This window comes from Arachis ipaensis, chromosome B6 (genome assembly GCF_059453495.1).
Source record: "Arachis ipaensis isolate K30076 ecotype BB chromosome B6, ASM5945349v1, whole genome shotgun sequence".
In the NCBI taxonomy this organism is placed as follows: domain Eukaryota; kingdom Viridiplantae; phylum Streptophyta; class Magnoliopsida; order Fabales; family Fabaceae; genus Arachis; species Arachis ipaensis.
In genome coordinates, this window is record NC_142441.1 from 83,465,335 (window position 1) to 83,486,837 (window position 21,503).

Consider the following 21,503-nt stretch of genomic DNA (forward strand, 5'->3'; position numbering starts at 1 on the left):
CTAGCTTGACGTTTCTCCTTCATCAGGGAGGTTGATAATGCTTCAAGTCCTCCCCTCTTGCCTTGGACTTATATCCATTGGTTGTATCAATGATCTCTACATGTTCCAAGGAGAGAACTCTGTTGATAGTGAAAACTTTAGGTAACTGAGATGGTATAGTGGGGAGATTAGGGGGGATATCTGGGAAGTAAGCTGAGATCACTTTATCTCCTGGAGAGAAGTCTTCTGTAGGGATCTTCTTGTTCCTCCACCCCCTTGGTACCTTCTTCTTTGTCCCTTTCGATGCTGCCTTGCTCTTGGCGACCTCTTCTTCTAAGGGAATTTTGTTGTTGTCTTCACATGCCTCTGGTGGTTTAGGTTCCTCCAGCTTCTCTTTGAGCTGTGACAATTGCTGTTTGCCTTGTTCATCATTCAGTGGGGTTCTCAGATGTGTTGGTTGTGCTTCAGTACTTGTTTCCTCTATCAACATCTCATTATGATCATTGCTTGGTTCTTTGTTTTCTTGGTCTTCTTCTTGTGAGAGTTTGAAGACATTAAAGCTGAGTCGTTCATCATGGATCCTCAATATTAGCTCTCCTCGCTCGACATCTATGAGTGCTCTGGCTGTAGCTAGGAATGGTCTTCCCAATATGATTGGGTGAGTGTGACTCTCTTCCATGTCCAAGATGACAAAGTCTGTGGGAAGAAAGTATTTCCCCACCTTTAACAACACCTTTTCCACCACCCCTCTTGCTTGTTTTTGAGTTTTCTCAGCCAGCCTGATGACTACATCTGTGGGCAATATCTCATTGATCTGCAGCCTCTTCACCAGGGATAAGGGCATTAAGTTGATGCTTGCTCCCAAATTGCAGAGTGCTCTATCAAACATTGTTTCCCCTATGGCACAGGGGACATGAAAACTTCCTGGATCTTTTCTTTTCGTAGGCAACTGCGGTTGAATGAGGGCACTGCACTCCTTATTCATCACTATAGTTTGGCCTCCCTTGAGTGAGCTTTTCCTGGGAAGCAGCTCTTCATATACTTGATGTATGCAGGCATTTGTTGGATAGTCTTGATGAACGGTATGTTCACATGCAAAGATGCAAACAAGTCAAGAAATCTTGAGTATATTCTCTTCTCCACAGCACCCTTGAGCAGTTGGGGAAAAGGTGCATAGAGTCTCAGCAGCTCCTATTTTGAGATTTCTGGTTCTTGGTAATCTTTTTCCCCCTCCTCTACTGAGGTATCTTCAGGTTGTTCTGACAGCTTGCTTGGCTTGTCCTCAGTCTCCTTATCACTTATAGTGATCATCTTGCAATCTTCTCATCTTACTTTATTTGTTTCACCTCTCGGATTCTTCTCTGTGTCACTTGGGAATCCATCTGTGGGTTTGGAAATTTGTTCAGAGAGATACCCTACTTGGGACTCCAACCTCTTGATTGTGTCTCCCTGGTTCTTGAAACTGGCTCTCACTTCCTCCTTGAACACCTTGTTATCTTGAATCTCCTTGCTTATGCCTTCAAGTAGATTCTCAATCCTTGAGATTCTTTCATCAAATGATGATAGGTCAGGCTGAGGAGGGTTATTCTGGCCTTGATATGAATGTGGAGAGGTGTTGTTATGGGGGTGTTGATATGGTCTAGATGTGAAGTGTTGGTGGGCTGGATTGTTTGGATTTGGGCGTCTTTGATCAAGGCTTTGGTCTTGTTGATTTCCCCACCTAAAGTTTGGGTGATTCCTCCATCCAGGGTTGTAGGTCTTGGAGTATAGATCATGGTTTTGCCTAGGTGAATTCCCAATGTAGTTAGCTTGCTCCTGACTACCCTCTGCTTCTTCATTCACTCCTTCTTGGGTTGTTGATAAAGTGGAGATTGCTGCTACTTGGTTCCTCTCCATCTTCTTGGTGAGGTCAGCCAGCTGCTGGGTAATGAGCTTGTTTTGGGCCAGCAGAGCATCTACATTGTTTAGCTCCATTACTCCTCTTGTGTTCCCTCTTTCGGAAGCATAGAAGTAGTTTTTCTCTGCTACAGTTTCAATGACAACTATGGCCTCCTCAATGGTCTTCTTCTTGTTCAAAGATCCTCTGGATGAATGGTCTACGACCTTCTTTGACTCATAAGAGAGCCCTTCATAGAAAATATGCAGCTGCACCCATTCATTGAACATATCTGGTGGGCACCTCCTTGTTAGGTCTTTAAACCTCTCCCATGCTTCATATAGAGTCTCACCATCTTGTTGCCTGAAAGTTTGGACCTCAGCTCTCAGTCTATTGATTCATTGAGGAGGGTAAAATCTTGCTAAGAATTTGTTTACCACATCTTTCCAAGTTGTCAAGCTCTCCCTTGGGAAAGACTCCAGCCACTTGGCTGCCTTATCCTTGAGTGAGAATGGAAATAAGAGTAGTCTATAAGCGTCAGGATGAACACCATTAGACTTTACTGTGTCACATATTCTCAGGAAGGTGGTTAGATGTTGATTGGGGTCCTCTTAGACACTTCCTCCGAACGAACAGTTGTTCTGAACAAGGGTGATGAGCTGTGGTTTTAGTTCAAAATTGTTGGCATGGATGGTTGGCTTTTGAATGCTACTTCCACAGTTTCCTGGGTTTGGATTGATGTAAGAGCCTAAAACTCTTCTATCCTCTCCAGCATGATTTTCTCGACCTCTACCGCCATGGTTGTGAGCCTCTTCCTCACGATGGTTTTCCATGTTTTCTTCTATGTTTGGTTCAAAGTATTCCTCAAAGTGTTCCTCCTCTTCTTCAGCACTAACTACACATTTTTCTCTTGCCTCCCTCCTTAGTCTAAGGAAGGTTCTCTTAGGTTCAGAATCAAAGGAAGTTGAAGCCCCGCTTCTTCTCCCTGTCATACAACCAACAAGTACAAGCAAAGAGAATAGGTGCAGAAAGTATATCTGTCAGAATTACTGTTAGTGTGAGTGATGTAATATATCAAACAGTTAGTGGGTTAGTGAGATGAATAGTAAATAACAAAGAAAAAGTAGGGGGAAGGGAAGAAATTAACTAAAATAGGAAGTAGATGACTCAAACAGAAAATTAAATCAAACAAAAACAAAATGCTCAATCTAGTTATCCTCCAATCTAATCATTGTTGATGCACAATCAATCCCCGGCAACGGCGCTATAAACTTGATGCACGGAAAACTTGTCTCTTAACAAATTTTCTTCGGCAAGTGTACCGAATTTGTCGTCAAGTAAAAACTCACAATAGAGTGAGGTCGAATCCCACAAGGATTGATTGATCAAGCAACTTTAATTAGAGGAATGTTCTAGTTGAGCGAATCCAGGAATTGAGTTTAGAATTGCAGAAAATAAAATGGCGGGAAGGTAAATGACAGAAAAAGTAAATGCTAGAATTAAAGAACTGAAAGTAAATGACTGAAGTAAATTGCAGAATTGTAAATGGGAATGGGGGAATTGCTCATGAAAGTAAATGACGGAAAATAAAGAGAATGGGTAAGATCAGACATGGGGAGTTCATTGGGCTTAGGAGATGTTGCATTCTCCGGATCAATTTCATTTTCATCTCTTCCTCAATCAATGCACTCATTGATCTCCTTGGCAATCTTAAGTAATTGAATTACAATTTCTTGTAATTCAATCTCTCAAATCTTGATCAATAGCCAATTCCTTGGTCAATTGATCATGAGAAGAGATGAAGTATGGTCACTGATTATACCACATGCATTTCCCAAATCAAGTGTTGAGAGGATTATAGTCACATATCCATCCAAATCCAATTTGGTCCAGCATGAGAAAGCATTTCTAGCGTGATCTCTTCATTCCTCTTTCAAGGTTCAGAAGAGATCCAAGTATGAATAGCTTCTTTTCCAAGATAACTACCCAATTGGATGAAGATCGAAAGCTTTCAAGTAAAATTAAGAGAAAAGATAGAAGAAGAATAATGAAAACTAGTATTGATCCATCAAATTACAACAGAGCTCCCTAACCCAATGAAAGGGGTTTAGTTGTTCATAGCTCTGGAAAATGAAAACAAAGTGGTGTTAACGTTCAGTGAAAATATGGGTTCGAGAACGTTAGTGACATTCAACTTTTTCACTAACGTTCCTTACCCAAGTAAGAGCCACGTTAACCTCAACGTTAGTGGCACAAACGTTACCACTAACGTTGCCTCTTTGTCCTTCGCGCACGTTATTGGGACTCAACTTTCCCAATAACGTTGAGAAGCCTCCCCCTTCCCTACGTTAGAGTCCACGTTAACTTAGTTAACGTGGCTCTTTTAACGTAGGCTTGGCAACCTTCGAGAACGTTAGTGACACTTAACATTGTCACTAACGTTCCTACGTGCCCCTTAGCTCCCACGTTAGAGTCCATGTTAACTAGGTTAACGTGGCCTATGCTAGCCATCTCCAATGTTAGTGACAAAGTTGAGTGTCACTAACGTTGGTTCAACATTCCCTTATCCACGTTAGCTTCCACGTTAACTAAGTTAACTAAGTTAACGTGGGAGTTAACGTGGCCTAGTGTGACTTGGCCAACGTTAGTGATAATGTTGAATGTCACTAACGTTGGCTTCCCCCCTTTCTTCTTAACGTTAGAGGCCACGTTAACTAATTTTACATGGTGACTAACGTGGCCACTTATGAGCTTGGTCCAACATTAGTGATAATGTTAAGTGTCACTAACGTTGGCTCCATTTCCTTTCTTCCACGTTAGAGTTCACGTTAACTTAGTTGACGTGACTCTTAACGTGGGCAATGATGGCTTCGAGAGCGTTATTGGCAATCACTTTTCTCATTAACTTTGCAAGTTACTCCCATTCCACGTTAGTGTTAACGTTAGTGTAACTAACGTAGCCACTAATGTGGTTCTTCTTTGCTTCCTTTGTCCTGAAATCAAGCAATATAGTGCATCAAAGCTCTAGTCCAAGTCATGGGAAATGCAACATCCAATTTGTCCTTAAATTCATGCAAAATCCTCATGAAATCATGTAAATTACACAATGCATGCTTGAAACAAGATGTAAGTGAATATCTACCCAAAACCAGCTTATTTCCTACTGAAATGCATGAAACTACCCTAAAAACAGTAAAGAAAAGGTCAGTAAAACTGGCCAAAATGCCCCGGCATCAAGCGCTCTCAACGGCTATAGAAATCTCACTTCTAAAGCTTTCTAGCAATATATAATAGTCCATACTTTGCTTCAGATTAGAAGGCCCAAAACTGGCGTCCAATGCCAGCTTCTTGCTCCCTTCCAGGCGTTCAGTGCCCAAAAAGCAGAGACCGGCGTCCAAACACCCAGAGAGGACCACATAGCTGGCGTTCAAATGCCCAAGGAGTCCCCTAGCATGTGGATCTCATCAAAACTCAGCCCAAACACTCACCAAGCGAACCCCAGAAGTGGATTTTAGCACTAAATAGACTATTTTACCCTTACTAGTCATCTGTTTAGTATTTAAAGTGTATTTTACATAATCACGGGGATCATTCAGTCCTATTTTCGTTTTTGCTTTGTATTTTTTACTTCAATATGAGTTTCTAAACCTCCTAGGTTGAGGGGAGGAGCCTTGCTGAGTCCTATGAGTTAATAAAAGTACTACTATTTCTTTTTAATCCGTGTTTGATTAATTCTAAGATGTATATTTGTACTTCATCATGGTGAATAGGATGATCTAACCAATTAGCTCTGGTCATCACATTAAGACGAACGTGCCTGACAAACACCCATATCTACTTGGGTCAGAATGTGTCTTTCACCGGACAAGGACAACCAACAGCTTGAATATACATCTCTCAGACGGCTAATCCACGACTTCGTTGGGGACTTCTCGAGACCTCAGTTCAGCCAATTTTTGGGGAGATTAGGGTCTCTGTGGTAGAAGCTAGAACCCAAACACGCAGCATTCTCTGATCCGGAAGATCCAACGTTGTCTGTGGCATTTTGAGGAGGATCATAAAAGAGAATGGACTGTACGCGCTTCACCCTCAAGTAGAGATAGATCCACACTAAACCTGGGGTTCAGATCTGGAGGAGTATTGGCAGCTGCTCAAACCAGTGTCAATCACATACAGCTTGCCATTGAAAAAATCACTCACAAGCAAAGAGAGCAGTAGTACCAGAGTTAATTCAGAAAGATAACGCAACTCCAATCCTTATCCTTATTCCTATCAGTATTTTCTACCTCTTTTTCTTTATTATGCTTTAAATAGTTTCTCTTGATGAATGAAAACCAACAACCTTCTGATTCCGCCTGACTAAGACCTGCAAGATAACTATAGCTTGTTTCAAATCACAATCCTCGGGGGATCGACCCTGACTTGCTCAGGTATTACTTGGACGACCTAGTGCACTTGCTTGTACAATAGTACAAAGGTGTGGGATTTCATGCCACCAATATTCTTGGGATTTTTTCTATGGATATTATTGAGCTTAGGGATGCGTGTACAGAGGGACTGTCCAATGGTTAGCTACTAGGACATTTCGAGTTGGCTGTATAACCGACAGATGAGCTCATTAGCCATAGGGCAGGCATTCATCATATGCATCTATGTGACATTGTTTGGGTGTGAATATTATAATTGGTTTGCCTATGCGAATAATTTTGTTTAATTGCTAATTGCTATGGTTGACGTAACTGCTCTTGATTGTGTTTGAACCTCATTACTTGTGTTTGTGATTGAAATTGGTTGGGTTGTGGTGAATTGGATGTTGATTGAGCTGTTTGGGCCTGAAGCCATGATTGATTATGTGATGGGCCGGAGGCCATGATTGGTTTGTGTTGTGGTTTAGTAAAGTATGAAATATCAAGCTGGTTCAGCATAGACTTAGTGAACCTATGTTTGGAACAGGTTGGTCATTCATACTATTAGGAAACTTTTAAGATTCTTTTATCTAAAAAGAGAGTTTGGATTTCTGGTTAATTAACTAATTTCTTTTAAAAAGATTTTGGTCTTTTGATGGTTAAACCATCGGTTTTCAAAAGAATCATGATACAATGTTAATCACTAAGCTTGAAAACGGTTTTCTTATTAAATATCTTCTTATGACAATTCTAAAACTCAATGGTGAGACCGTGTGGTTAGGTTCTTACCCCCTACAGTTTCATCTTTTCAGGACGGACGAGGAAGCTTGCGAAGTTTTGGTTAAGTTCCTAAATGTGTTCTTTTTATCTGTAGACATATATTATAGACTTTCCTTCACCTTTATTATTATATCCTTGTAAGAGGGATAGGAGTCATAACTGTAATAATATATGTATATAATATTTATAAGTTGTTTGAGTAGAAAATTTTGTATATATGTATATTCTTGTTTATGTTCAGTTAAAAAGTATTTCCATTCTTTTTAAAAAGAAAACAGAGATACGGTTTCGAGTCAAAGGCTCCTATTTTATTATTAAGTATGTGAAATCATTGTAATTCTTCTTACTATCAGAGTTGTGCAACTGGAAGCGTGATATTCTAATTACAATATGGTATAAGAGCAGTTCGTTCCTGTTAGAGCCTTGGAAATGGACTAACTATGCTTCATTGCATACTCCGAGTGTCCGTCATGCTTTATGACTTGTTCTGATAACAAGATTTTATGTTTTATACACATGATTGTCTGATGATTAACGCTGTTAGTCTACCACTGCATATCTCATAGTATTAGGTTTGGCCAACTTAATACTAATAATTTATGTATATGGGAACACTAATGAGTTATCATAGATGAAATAGAAGTAATAGGTAACGCAAATCGTGAGTTTTGGAAACATTAGGAGTTAATTCTTGAAGTTACTCGGTTATGTGTCTTGAACTCTGTAGGTGTCAAGTGACTTGTTCTTTCATGATCTGCTTTGAAGTTCTTGTTTGTAATTTCTTTCTTGGAAAGTAAATTGATTATTTTCCAACCTTATTCTTTTGTTCACATGCATTCTTTTGATACCTGCTTTTATTGTTTAAACTTCTCCTCTTGATTCATGTACTATTGGATGTGCCTTATATTTGTCTTGATGCAGTATACCTTTTAAATTGCTTCCTCCGAGTATTTTTAAGGAAATTGCGATTCGATTATTCTCTTATTCGATTATCTACAAACATTCTTTAAATTTTAATAAAATCGTTTCTAATTTGATATACACTCCTCTATGTGAACTTTGAAACTTCTTTATATAGTTTACGACTGTTTGTTTCAAATGCATCGCCCATTCATTTATTAAATTATGGAAATATAATTACTTTAAATACAACTTGATTTTCTAACAACTTTATTACAATTTCTACGCACATCTTTACTTGATTATGTACATAGGTATTTTTCAAAATTCCCGAAGAAAGATTTTTGCCTTTATCCCAGTTGATCTTTGTTTGACAAATTTCACCTAATTTAATTTAATTTGAATTTGATTTAGCATAACACATTATTTATGCATTTGTTGTTCTTCTGAAAACATTGGCTCATAAATTTTCTTTTAATGATGGACTAATTCCTTCTTAAACTTTTCGTTTCTATGAATGTTATGCTTTATGAATCATATTTGAATTCCCTTTATTTATGATCCTTTCCTGAAATGAGTTGGTTTCCTTCTTAGCGCATTTTAATATTATTGAACATCCTTATAAGGTTGTGATTTCAAGTATATTCTCAGAGTTGTTTTAAACCTTTTTAAACAAGTTTTGATTTGTTCTTATGCAAGGTTCTCCTTGACTTTGCATTTCTTTACTTGAGTAGTGCCTCTCTCTGCTATGATTTGAATTTTTTTTGGTGCGACACAACCATTTCTTTCCTTGTCAAATTTTTTATATTCTACTTCAACTTGAATTTATATTGAAATAAAGCCAAATCCATGCTTTTATTAATCTTTTGAAGGATTTTTTTACTTATCTTTTCTTTTAGAATGAGAACTACTTTTTTCTTAAGTTTTTCATTCTTTATAAACAATGTATTCGAAAGTATTTTTAAATCATACTCTTGAGTTCTGTAAATTTTGTCTTTGGTTTTGGATATTCTTCTTTTGTAAACCTTATATTTATTTGACTCAGCTTGAATTCGTTTCAAAATACTGCATTATTTTTCATCTTATTGGTCTTATTGAATTCCTTCGATTCAAGAGTTACCCTTAAGGTTGTCAGTTGATTCTCTTTCTAACACTCTTCATTGCTTGTTCATCCTTGCCTACTTATGATTTCAGCAATTCTTTCAAATTCTCGCAAACGCGGTCTTTGTCGCTTTTCTTTCTTTTCTAATGTCTATTATCCTTCTAAGTATACTCGAGATTTATTTTGGTATTTTTTGCGACCGTTAGACCTAGTAAACGACACATTAGTCCTTTAGGACACGTTGGGTGGATACAAAGGGTGAAACTTGTAAGTGCACGATATCATAGGGAGTTGTGAAACTTTGTTTCACGTGAAAAAGTTTTGTTGATGTGGGACTTATGACTGGTAGTAAAGATCGCAAAGTGTTTGACGAAGTTGAGAACCCTCGGATGAGTTGCTCGATGAAGTACGATTGAGAATGGTGGAGATAAGTTATGTTAAAGTTTCAATAGTGGAATCTCTAAAGTTGGTACAAGATCAGTATGCGGACGTTAAGCACGTCGTTTTAACCCCGGCTTGTTTTATAACTTTTTGCCGCCTTGCTTTACCATCACATGTTTGAAATATATCATCTTGTGCATCAAGCCTATCTTATAACTTCTGTTTCGATCACACTTATACCCTTTATATCTTTATGCCATATGAAAATCCTGGTATTTGAAACTATATGTATATATATGCTGAGATCTTTTTGTTTTTCTTTAAATGCGTTCAAGAGTGAAGTGATATAAAATCTCTTTTATTTTGTATCAATTTTTGAGGACGAAAATTTTTTTGAGTGGGGTAGGATGTAAGACCTCAAATTTTTGGGAATTAGATAATAAAATTATTTATAATTTATTTTATTTATTTATTCAAGAATATATTCTTTGAGATTTTTATACCAATTGTATATTTTTTATTTATGATTTAAAATTTTAGTAATTTAAAAATAATGAGTATTTTATATACTTTAATTTGAATAATTAGATTTTTAGCTCTATTTTATAATTTAAAGGAAATTAGTTTGATTATCTCCAATTATTGAATTAGAGTATTGAGTTGAAAATAAATTACAAATTAATAATTAAATGATAATTTTATAGATATTACTATTGAATTCAAAATTAGTTTTCAAATACTCTATTACCCTTAATTTTATTAAAATTACTAAACTATCCTTATACCTAATTTTTACCAAAACTCTAAATTCCCAAAATATAATCCTAACCCTAATGTCCCTAAACCCTAGCCGCCAATACAAACCGCCACTCACCCCCTACATACCCACCAACAGAAGAAAGAAAGAAAAGAAGGGGGAAATCAGAAGCAGGGAAGAAAAGAGAGGGAAAAGAGGGAGTCCGAGGGAGAAGGGAGATCGGGTAGGGAGGAGGGGACGTGCTACGTGCTGCTGCTACGCCACCATCGCTGGAGAGAGACAAAGAGAACGTCGATTGAGACAAAAAGAGTGAGCCGCGTGAGGAAGATGCAGAAGAAGACACCACCATCGAGCTGCCATCCTTAGAGGTTCACGAAAAAAAGGAAGGCACGCCGTTCTACCCAGAGCCACCGCGGGAAGGATCATCGTTTCGCATCATCGCTGTGACTCTTATCGCAACCGGATCTGTCGCAATCGCCTCAAGGTGTTACCGCCATTTTGCTTCGAAGAGAGAGGAGGAGATCGCGGAGAGGGAGAAAACGCGATGGGACTCTGCTGCTGCTGCTTCCATGGCCGCCGTTCTTCCAGCCGTTGCCATGGTTGTAGCTGCCATGCATGGTCACCAGAAAGCACCACTGGAGATGTTGCTGTCCCTGTTTTTTCTTCCTAGTTTTTTGGTAAGTCTTTTTGCTCTGAAAACCCCTCTTTATTGCTATTCTATTATAGATTATTGAGTTTTACACGACGTTAATGTCTTAGGATTGAGCCATGGTTCTTGTGTTCTGTGTTTAGAGGCTGTGACTGCTGCAGGAATGGTTAGTGTTGATGCTGTTACTGTGAGATAAGTATAGAAATGAAATTCAAACCCACGCGCACGTTTCACTGACGCGTGCGCGTGGGTGGAGAGACATGAAGGTGACGCGTACGCGTGCAGCACACGTACGCGTCGGGTGAAATTATGCTAAACATACAATTCTATCGTCATTTTTGCGTAACTCTCTATTTAGTTTAAATGGGGCAGCAATTGCAGACGACGCGTGCGCGTCAGGCACACCCACGCGTGGGAGCCATAAAACGAAAATGACGCGTACGCCTGGGTGGGTTGTGCTAAACGCACAATTCTGATGCGGTTTCAGCCCAACTCTCTATAACTTTTTACTAGAGTGAAATTTGAATCAACGCGTATGCGTGGAGACGCGTCACACCGTCTTTTTTTTTCAATAATACTAGAAATTAATAAACAACTAAACCATAAATCAAACAAAATAAACATAACTAAAATTGATAATTTAACTTATTACTAATATTAACAAAAAGGGAAATTAGAAAGAAATTACCATGGTGGGGTGTCTTCCACCTAGCACTTTTAGTTAAAGTCCTTAAGTTGGACATTTGGTGAGCTCCTTGTGATGGTGGCTTGTACTTGAACTCATCTTGGAACTTCCACCAACGCTTGGACTTCCAATAAGCTTCAACATTCCCAAGTGAATTTGCCAAGCCTTGAGGGTGTTCTTCGCAAGCTTTGAGCTCCCAAAGTTGATCCCCTTGTATGCCTAGATTCCAAATCTTGTTTCGATACCCGTCTGTAAGTTGATCATCGTTGTTCCAACCGTGTGGCAGACAATCCGAATTCTCTACAGAATACTAAACTCTTCTCTTGGACCTAATCAATTGATCACTAGTCTAACCCTTTCATTTAGCTCTTGAAATCGCGACCTTAATGAGTCTAGATTTGCAACTCTAACCACTAAACATCCTTCTCTTACGCTTAATGCCACAAAGCCTCCTAAGTTGGCCATCCGTTTCAAGAATACCATATTTAAGTGGGACGGTAAAGCGAATGGAGATAAGTTTTATCCACTTAATTGAAGGAGTGGATGGTAACCTAGGTAGAGAAGTCTCCAACGTTCTTGATAAAGCATACTCAACTCCCGTCCAACCTTTTCGAAGGACTTTCACTTCCACATCATTCTCAGACTCAATCAGAAAAGGGTCTTCATATTCAATGAGTTCAGTTGCGGATGTAGATTCATCACTAGGAAGACTTGATTCGCGATCATCATCACCAAGGGAACTTACTTCTTGATCTATCCCATCTAATTTTTCATAAGGAATATGCCATGGAGGTTGTGCACTAGTCTCCTTGACATTAATTTCAATCTTCTTGGAGGAATACTCTACAACTCTAGATTCCCATGGAGGTTCGACATCTCCTAAGTCTTCGACCACTTCTTCCTCTTCGACTATTACGGTTTCCTCCACTTGTTCCAATACAAAGTCACGTTCCTCACTGTCCACCAAAGTTTCTAGTGTCTCCTTCATGCTACGCTCTTCTATTGATTCTCCACATGTAGCTATGGGAGTACTTTGAGTGTCGAAGCGCAGAGAGGCTAAATTACCTACTACCTCGGTCAAGGTAGCTATGAACTCTTGTGTCGTCCTTGGATATGAGGGTTTATTACTTGGGAGGAAAGGTTCATGATATGAGGGTGGTTCATCATAATAAGGGTGTGGTGGTTCAACACTCTCCATCTTTTTCACTTGTTGCACAACACACTTCAATCCTTGGTTCTCACATGGTTCGAACTTTTGACGGATGGTTGCTTGAAGTTGATCAATTGCTTCATTGAGTCGATCCTTTGACTCTTGTTCCGCTTGGCTAACATAATTAGGATCATATGGCTCTTAGATTGATGGATATGGACATGGTATATTTGGAGGTGGTCATTCTTGGGAGTAATTATGTTGGAAGTGGAGTGGTTCTATATATGGTTCATATGGTTCATGAGGTGGTTGGTGTAGTGGATAAAGGTTAGGATCATATGAGGGTGTTTGGTAGTAGGTGGCTTGTAAGTATGGTGGTTCAAAGCTATATTGAGGAGGGGGTTCATAGGCATATGGTAGGGCTGGGGCTTGTTGGTAACTACAAGAGGGTCCACTATATCCATTGGATTGATATGCACCTTGGAATAGTTCTTGCTCATAGTAAGTGGGTGGAGGTTGTTGTCAAAAGGGTTGATCAAATCCTTGTGGCTCCTCCCATCTTTGATTGTCCCATCCTTGATGCAAGCTTTCATTGTAATCTCCTCTTCCTACAACATGATTGTAACCAAACTCATAGCCAAAGGGGTGAGAATTAATAGTATCAAGAGAAAATAAAAACAAAAACTAATAAGGAATAATGAAACTAAACTCCTAAAACTAGAAACAACTAGCAAAGAAACAAAAAAGCAAATTTATTCACAGTATTCACAATAACCAATATTAAGACACACGTTTGCAATTCCCCGGCAACGGAGCCAAAAATTGATGGTGAAGAAATCGTCGGTAAAGAATTTCACAAAAATAATCGCGTTCCAAGTATAGATCTAAACCGACAATTAAACCTCAATCAAATTTAATTTGTTTGTCACTTAAGCAAACCCAATAAAATAACCGAAGTATTAAACCTCGGGTTGTCTCTCAAGGAATTGCAGGGAAGTATAGTTATTATTGGTTATGGGAAAGTATCTTTTTGGGTTTTTAAATGTTAAACAAGGAATTTAAATGACAAGGAAATAAACTAACAATTAAGAAAACTCCTAGCAATGATTGATAATCGGAATTTCTATCCTCATTACCAATGTCAATTGTGATAGTAATTGTAAATTGCACTCACTTAGTTAACCTCTAACAAATGAAGGAAAGTCAAGTGAGCATTAATTAACTTAAGTTCACAAGTCCTAATCAAAGATTAGAGTTAGTGAAGCTTAAGCCAAGTGGCAACTTTCAAACACCAATCAACAAAAGACCTTTGATAATTCTAGAGTCTCCAAATAATCAATCCAAGTTAAGAACGTAAAAAGCTAAATTAAAATTCAACCAAGCATTATTTTATCAAATACTTGGTGGGCACAAAATAAAAGCATAGAAAAATAATAGAGAATGTAATATCTAAAACCAACAATTGCAAGCATTAATCATAACAAATAAAGGAAGAAGAAATAAACATGAAATACCTCAAATTGCATAAAAAGGGAAATTGAATCTAACATGAGAATTCATAAACTAAATTGGCAACATAAAGTAATCAACAAGGGAAATAAATAAACTAGAATGCCAGAACAATTAAAAGTAGAAGAGAAACTAAATTTAAATAGGATAGAATTCAGAAATTGAAAGGGAATAAAACTAAGAATCCTAAAACCTAGAGAGAGGAGAGAGCCTCTCTCTCTAGAAAACTACATCTAAAACCTAAAATTATGTGAATGAAAGTTGAATGAATGATTCCCTCACTCTGCAGCCTCTATTCTGTGTTTTCGGGCTTGGAACTGGGCCAAAAACAGCCCAGAAATTACCCCCAGCATCTTCAGTGTAATGCAGCACGTGACGCTCTGTCACGCGTACGCGTCGCTTGGCAAAAATCCTGGTCACGCGTACGCGTCGCCCACGCGTACGCGCCGCCCACGCGTACGCGCCGCCCACGCGTACGCGCCGCCCACGCGTACGCGCCGCCCACGCGTACGCGTCGCTGCCAGCTTCTTAAAATAACATTTTCTTGCGTTCCTTCCACTTTTGCATGCTTTCTTTCCGTCCTCTAAGCCATTCCTGCCCTATAAAACTCTGAAAATACTCAGCAAACATATCACGGTATCGAATGGTAATAAGAGGGGACTAAAATTAGCAAATATAAGGCCAAAGAAGCATGTGTTCGATTAATGCACAGAATTAGGAAAGAAAATGTAAAACATGCGAATTATATGAATAAGTGTGAGAATAATGGATAAAACCTACTAAATTAAGCACAAGATAAACCCTAAAAATGGGGTTTATCATTGAGTCGCAAACGAGGTAGGGATTTTTCTTAAAAATTTATTTTAGGTTACAGAGTTATTATAAATAGATATTGGTGTGAAAAATATATTTCTGTGATTATGTTTGCCTTGTGGATGTGGTTGTTTGCTGGACTGAATTACTGATTGTTTTATTGCTTGAGTGGTGTGCGGTTGTTGATAAGGAATTGGTTTGAAAAGTTATTTAGTTGATTATTATGAAAAGTGTTTTTTCTTTGTGTTGAAGTTAATTTGAGATATGAAAATGAATTGATTTTGGAAGCGGTTTGATTTTGAATTAGTTTGAATTTATAAGTGATTTAATATTTAAGCTTGATAGATTTTGAAAAATATTTCTTATTGGAATTGATTCGAGTTGAAAATAATTTGATATTAGAACTGCTTGAATTTTGGAAAATGATTGAGAAGGGTTTAAGGAGTGTTTGGATGGGACCCAAAAAGGGTGGCAGAGTCTGAGTTTTAGAGTAGATGCTGCCAAAATTTTATAAAAATTGGAAGCTTCGTTTGAAGTAATTATTTAAAAAGATTTGCTTTTAAAGATTATATGTTTTAAGTTTGATTTATTTAGAAAATAATGAATTATATTTTGAATTGGAATTGTTGATGTACAGAATAGGAGAATGGAGGATGATGATTGAATTTAAATGAAGGACGATGAGGATTGATTTTAAAATATGATTTTTGAATGAATTTGGAAGTGAGATATGAATTGATGATGAAAGTGATTTAAAAGAGAACGAGACTTGTAAATTTGAGACAATTTTTTGGCCCTCTGTACGTAAGATGTGACTAGGGACTTTAACTCCTCGGATTCACCCCATAGGCATGCATATATATGAATTTGAGCTTGGGGCTTTGTCTCTCTCCACGAATGAGCTCGGAAGTTTTTCCATGGATATTATTGAGCTTGGGGATGCGTACAGAGGGACTATCCAATGGATAGCTACCTGGACATGTCGGGTTGGCTGTATAACCGACAGATGAGCTCATTAGCCATAGGGCAAGCATTCATCATATGCATCTATGTGACATTGTTTGGGTGTACATATTGTAATTGGTTTGCCTATGTGAATAATTTTGTTTAATTGCTAATTACTATACTTGACATAACTGCTCTTGATTGTGTTTGACCTTCATTATTTTTGCTTGTGATTGAAATTGGTTGGGTTGTGGTGAATTGGATGTTGATTGAGCTGTTTGGGCTTGAAGCCGTGATTGATTATGTGATGGGCCAGAGGCCGTGATTGGTTTGTGTTGTGGTTTAGTAAAGTATGAAATATCAAGCTGGTTCAGCATAGGCTTAATGAACCTATGTTTGGAACAGGTTGGTCATTCATACTATTAGGAAACTTTTAATATTCTTTTATCTGAAAAGGGAGTTTGGATTTCTGGTTAATTAACTAATTTCTTTTAAAATGGTTTTGGTCTTTTGATGGTTAAACCATCAGTTTTCAATAGATTCACGAGACAAAATTATTCACTAAGCTTGAAAACGATTTTCTTATTAAATATTTTCTTATGACAATTCTAAAACTTAGTGGTGAAACCGTGTGGTTAGGTTCTCACTCCCCACAGTTTTATCTTTTTAGGACAGACGAGGAAGCTTGCAGAGTTTTAGTTAAGTTTCTAAATATGTTGTTTTTATCTGTATACATATGTTATAGACTTTCCCTCGCCTTTGTTATTATATCCTTGTAAGACGGAAAGGAGTAGTAACTGTAATAATATATATGTATATAATATTTGTAAGTTGTTTGAGTAAAAATTTTTGTATATATGTATATGATTGTTTATTTTCAGTTAAAAAGTATTTCCGTTCTTTTTAAAAAGAAAACAGCGATATAGTTTCGAGTCAAAGGCTCCTATTTTATTATTAAGTATGTGAAGTCATCGTAATTCTTCTTACTATCAGAGTAGCGTAGCCGAAAGCATGATATTCTGATAGTGAGGGTGTAACACTCAATATCAAAATTTTCATTTAAACTCATGTATCTGCATACAAAACAATCACCAATTTACCAATCTTACCTTTTTCTGGCTTCCGGCCCAACATTCATCATTTCAATACATAACTTATAAATACACAATCACCATTCAATATCAATTTCAACAACATATCAACTATACATATTAATTCTATCTAAATACACAATTCAAACTTATTCCTAGAGGCATCTAGCCTAGGATTTCACATTACATTACACGGTATTTAAATGAAACTTAAAATGTATCTCAATGGCGTCAAAACCAAACCCTCAAACTTGAAGTCCACCAAGTCAAAGTTCAAAATTCACCTCTGCCAAGCTCAAACACTACCAATGCTCAATTCAATGCCTCAAGTACTCAATCTACACTAATTTCGCATAATATGTAAAATACTTAAACTCTAGAGTTTCATAAAACTTCGTAAAAAATGAGAAAAGTAGTTTTTATCTTTATCTACTCAAATTAGTGATGATATCTAACTAGAACTCAAGCTAGAATTCCCCCAAAACACAAGAATCACGAAGTTCTATGAACACATAAGCCAAAAATGTAATTGTCACTCTAAAATCAAAATTGGAGATCGGTGAGGAAAAGGCTTATGGAATTTCTTAAATGAATTGAAGAAATTGACAAGAGATTCGAGTGGCCACAAACGACTTGTCAATTGGAGGTCTGGATCAAAAGTTATGGAGCTTTGAAGATCAGAGCGGGTTAGGATTTGTGTTCTTCTTTTCTCTTTTTCTTGAATCCGTGTCTCTCTCTTTAAAAGGGGGAAAATGTGTTTGTGTTGTACTGAAATGGAGTTTATATAGTGTGGGCTTGGGCCCACTTGGGCCTAGTTCATCCGATGTAGCCTGTTGGCCCAACTTTGGGGCAAAACATTTAAGATTGGTGTTTTAATTCGCATTACAAGTAGTTTTTCTTTTCCATATTATAATTTCTATTTTCTTAATTTCTCAAGCTCATAATTAATTTTCTTATCCGCAGTACCGGATAGTTTAAGTTGGTATGGCCAGTTAAATTACTGGCACGCATCCTTACGCATTTTTCCGCATAAATTTACATTTTCCCACTTGAAAAAATTCTTCGAATCCAAATATCAAATTTAAATTTTCTAATTATGATTCTAAATTTTTCTACCCCCGTCGGCCCATATTTAATTAATTATTTATTTAGTTTTTTTTAATCAGGATTTTATAGACTGGCTTCCCAAATGTGAAATACAACTAAAAGAAAACTTGGAGAAGTTGCAATTAGAGTTGATTCTTGCATGAACTAACAAAAATAAACTAAACTAAACTAATTAATCAGCTGAGTTTAAGGAAACAAAAACAATAATTTGATGATGATTAAACATTATCATCTAGGGTTAAAAGTCCAATTTTGTGTGTAAATTATTTATTCATTGTGCAAAAATCTATATTACTCAAGAATAAGCCAAACAAAGTAACTAGCCCAATAACAAACTAATTCAGTTTTAAAAGGCCCAAAATCAAAAGGCATCCCATTCTTTGGTCTAAGAAAATAATTGCTGATCATAATTCAAGAACAAAAGCAACACTCTCTTTTCTGAACCAAAGCCAATGCAACAAACTCATTCTCTCTCTTCTTTCTCCAACCCACGTGATTAGTTCTAAGAACAAGTAAAAAAAAGAAGCTCATATTAGGGTTCAAATCAAGAAGAAAAAGGAGATTATCAAAATCAAGTAACAAAAGAAAAAGAAGAAAAAATTCAAAGGTTAGGGCACCAAATCAAAGATCAAATTAAAGGGTAAATTAGAAAATCATTTCTATGTTTGTTCTTCCATAGTAGATTGTTGAAGATGCTTTCCTCCTGCATGCATCATTTGGAAAATTGAAAAAAATGGAGGTTGTAAAGTTCTTCTGCAAATCAAGGGTCAAGAACAAAAATTGGAGCTAAATAATTGATGAATGGCTTAGATCCTTGAAGAAAATTAAAGAAGGAACAAAGAAAAGTAGTTATGAACAAATGCATGTCAACTTTAATCACTGTTGTTGTTCTGTCTCTTTTCTGCGCTACTGCTATGTTATTTGGAGAAGAAGAACAAGTCAAAGATGTTCAAACCAAGTTCAAGTTTTGAAAGCTTTACTCCTTTTTAAAAAGGGGTAAATAGCTAGAAATTGAAGAAAGGAGTAAGCACACAAGTTTGGGTTTTCATAATGTTCAAGCTATCCTTTCTTCTCCTTCATGATTTTACATTAAATTTTTTGTTCTTCAGTATTCATCTTTCTTTGTTTTTTTCAATGAAAAAAGGCATTAAGTGAGGTATCAGTAAATTATGGAGAAAGAAAAAACCCATAAGGTTGGTTTAAGACCATTATTAGGAAAAGTTATGTCCGAATTTTTATAAAAATATAAGAATTTAATTAAAATGAATTATGTGGATTGCGTCTTAGATACTTAATTGAAAGGTTTGATATTCAATAATTAGAAAAGAATACTAAAGCCTCTTTGATGATGGTTATTAATTGTTTATAAAATTGAAAAATGGGTATTCTTTTAAAGTGTTAAGATTAAAGTTAAAATGCTTGAAAGTAGCTTAAAAGAATACTTAAGAAGGATAAGAAAGGGTTTTAAATAATAAAAAGAGGAATCTTATCTTGCATAAGTATTAAAGGAGTTTGAATACTTATAAACTAGACGTTTTGATATTATGATTGATGAATGGCTGAAAGTGTACCTTTCCGGTGATACAGAGAAATGTATAAAATTATATGGTGATGCGGAAGTATGAATGATTATGTATGTAGTGATGTGGAGGTATGATTGATTATTTGGTGATGCGGAGGAATGACAAAAAAAGGGGGAGAATGAGAAATGATGATTGAGAAACTGTGAATGATGAACAAATGATTGAAAATGGATAATTATATATGAGAATCGGTTGTTTAATTGGGCCTTTGTACCAATTGTTAATGTGGGGATGCCCATCTAACTGATAGCCTGTTTCTCACTGAATGCACATATGCTATAGCGATTATATGATTATGATTTTAGCCTGACTGACATAGGTAAACCTGTGTGACTTTGGTATCTGACTGAGATGGGTCCACCCATGTGATACACCTGCTAACTTATTCAGTGGAGAAACCATATTTGGGGTTTGCCCTGGGTAACATTGATGACTGCACATCATGTTATATTTTTCTATGCTTTTTCACCCAAGAAATTAATGTTTAGTGCTTAATTATTGAGTATTTTTGTGCTTAAGCCATATATTACTTTGATCTCTTTGAATTGATTTGTTTTGTAGAAAATGGTAGAGAAAGAAGCAAAAAGCACAAAATAAGCTCAAACGCAAAAAAGAGCAAGTTAGCAACTCAAGTTAGCAACTTCAATAAAAGATTTTTGGCTCTAGGAAGAAGGAGAGCACGTTGGCAACTTAAAATCCAAGTTAAAAATGCCCTCTTGCAAAATCTTTGGCTCCAGGAAGAATAACAAACACCTTGCTAACTTGGAAAATCGAGTTTAGCAACGCCACTTTTTGGGCTTCTTGGCAGCCTGACATTGTCTTCTTCAAACAAGAATAACTTGAGCTAAAAAACTCTAAAAGAGGTTATTCTAGTGGCATTGGAAAGTAGGAATTAGGAGCTTTCCAAGCATATATGGCACTACATGGTGGACACTAAATCTGGAGGAGAAAACTTGCCCGAAAAGTGCAAGGATGAACATGGTATCAACATGTAGTAGGCCAGCTGACCTCTTCACCTTCCATGGAGTATATCTTGAGTTGTAGAGCTTTAAAAGATGCACTCTTAACGGCATTAGAAAGTAGACATTGAGAGCTTTCCAACGATATATCATAGGATGGATTTGACATACTTTTAAAGCTTCAAAAGTTGGCTTCATTTGGAGCATCAGAAACTGAACACGTTGGCAACTTGGAAACCAAGTTGGCAACACCCTTGCAAGAATTTGGCTTCCTGGGAGGTAGAATACACGTTGCCAACTTGAGGAAGGTGAAGGCGTGTTTGCCAGCAATGCCTACAAGCTTGGCAGCCTTGGAAGGTAACCCACGTTGCCAACTTGAGAAGTGTGAAGGCGTGTTTGTCAATAACGCCGGCGACCCTGGCAGCCTGACCTTGTCCCCTTCCATGGAGTATATCTTGAGTTGAAGAGCTTCAAATGATGCACTATCAACGGCATTAGAAAGTAGACGTTCAGAGCTTTCCAACCATATATCATAGTATGGGGTTAACATTTTTTTGAAGCTTCAAAATCTGGCTTCATTTAGAGCTTCAGAATCTGAAGGCGTTGGCAACTTGGAAATACAAAGGCGTGTTTGCCAAAAATGTCTACGATTCTGGCAGGCTGACCTTGTCTCCTTCAATCCATAATAACATGAGCTACAGAAGTCTAATTGAGGTGCTTTCAGTTGCGTTGGAAATCTGACATTCAGAGCTTTCCAATGATGTATAATAGTCTATAGTGGGCATGAAATTGAAGCTCAAATCATGGTCATATTTAAGCCCTAAGAACAAG

At 37.1% G+C, this 21,503-nt stretch overlaps 1 non-coding gene across 1 annotated transcript; it reads left to right on the plus strand.

The window, feature by feature from the left end:
• Positions 1-2,140: 2,140 nt before the first annotated feature.
• On the plus strand, positions 2,141-2,247 carry LOC148561562 (small nucleolar RNA R71). Its single transcript, XR_015887911.1, has one exon. It is a non-coding gene; the product is annotated as a small nucleolar RNA R71 (small nucleolar RNA).
• The last annotated feature ends 19,256 nt before the right edge of the window (positions 2,248-21,503 follow it).